This window comes from Limulus polyphemus, unplaced genomic scaffold (genome assembly GCF_000517525.1).
Source record: "Limulus polyphemus unplaced genomic scaffold, Limulus_polyphemus-2.1.2 Scaffold10656, whole genome shotgun sequence".
Classification (NCBI taxonomy): Eukaryota; Metazoa; Arthropoda; class Merostomata; order Xiphosura; family Limulidae; genus Limulus; species Limulus polyphemus.
The window spans coordinates 9,485-11,536 of NW_013676266.1; positions in this window are offsets into that span (position 1 = coordinate 9,485).

Below are 2,052 nucleotides of genomic sequence, written 5' to 3' on the forward strand. Positions count from 1 at the left end.
CAGAGCATTTAAACCTCCTCCAACAACTGCGGGATGTAGTCTAGGGCCAGAGCATTTAAAGCTCCTCAATCAACTGCGGGATGTAGTCTAGGGCCAGAGCATTTAAAGCTCCTCATTCAACTGCGGGATGTAGTCTAGGGCCAGAGCATTTAAACCATCTCAATCATGTACTTGATGTAGTCTAGGGCCAGAGTATTTATGCCTCCTCATTCAAAAGTTTGACGTAGTCCAGGACCAGAGCATTTAAGTCTCCTCAATCAAGTGTTTGATGTTGTCTAGGATCAGAACATTTGAACCTACTCATTCAAGCGCTTGATGTAGTCTAGGGCTAGAGCATTTATGCCTCCTCATTCAAGTGCATGATGTAGTTTAAGGCCAGAGTATTTAAGCCTCCTCATTCAAGAGCTTGATGTAGTATAGGGCCAGAGCATTTAAACTGAGAACCAGGTATTGTACAACCGGTTCTAGAGACCAATTAGAGTGAAATCAACCTATCAACTTTCTCGACCTGCACATATACCAAACAAAGAACAAATTCAGAATAAATGATATAATATTATAAAAAGATATAAATGCATGGTTACACAGCTGTCGCTTCTCTGAAGGGGTTTTCTGGAATTTAATCTTTCAGCCTAAAAGGCCAAGACAAGGTTTCTTTGTTTGTTTGAAGTTAAGCACAAAGCTACACAACATGCATCGAAACCCGGTTTCTGGCTTTGTAAGTCCGCAGACATACCGCTGTGCCCCTTGGGGGTACAATAAAAGGAGGACGAGGGGCTAGAAATTTGGAAAAGTTTATTGAATATTCGAAAAGAACGCTTTCTTGTTTTAGCGCAAAGCTACAAAAGTGGCTATATACTTTCTGTTCACCGCGGGAATCGAATTCGGATTTTTGCATTGTAGGGCCGTAACGTACCGCTGATCCGCCAGGGAACCGAAAATAAAGCAAAATTAATAAGTACAAAATAGACAACTGGGTCAGTAGTTATAAAGTGTATAGTATGTGAAATATGTTAAGTATAAGTAACGTGCTTTTTTAGAATAATTTAACAATATTCGAGCCCCCCAGTGGCACAGCGGTATGTCTGCGGACTTACAACGCTAGAAACTGGGTTTCGATACCCGTGGTGGGCAGAGCACAGATAGCCCATTGTGTAGTTTTGTGCATAACTTCAAACAAACAAACAAACAATATTCGAAAACAAAGGCGAAACTAAAAATACAAGGAAGACAACTCAACCAGTTTTTATAAAGTGAATATTAAATTAGATTTCAAGAAAAACGTTTTAGGATACTTCAAATGTTTCTGAAAGTGGCTATTTTGTATGCAAGTATAGAAACCGCATAATAGAAATAAGAAGAGACTCCTGTAGGCGTTGTCTTAGTAGAGCTATCACGTGACACAAATTTTGATTATCCTTAGAGTCAGCATAACTAACAGCTCATTCTAATATATAACAATAACAAAAAAGAACACATTTGGTATCTGCACTAAATCGGTGATACAATTAGATTTTCTAACAAATTTGGTATCTGCACTAAATCGGTGATACAATTAGATTTTCTAACAAATTTGGTATCTGCACTAAATCGGTGATACAATTAGATTTTCTAACAAATTTGGTATCTGCACTAAATCGGTGATATAGTCCGTACTGAAAGAAGAAATTTTGCTTTAGAAAATATAATTCTATCACCGATTTAGTGCAGATACCAAATTTGTTAGAAAATGTAATTGTTGATTTACATTTTTAAAGAGTTTTACTCCTATTTTAAAACGCATCCTCATTAGCCATAATTCATAGCTTGTTATAAAGAATCAGTTTCCAAAGAAAAATAGAACTATATCTTGTGAACAGTGACGACATAAAAGATAGATATTTGTTTTAATTATATCTTGTGAACAGTGACGACATAAAACATAGATATTTGTTTTAATTATATCTTGTGAACAGTGACGACATAAAACATAGATATTTGTTTTAATTATATCTTGTGAACAGTGACGACATAAAACACAGATATTTGTTTTAATTATATCTTGTGAACAGT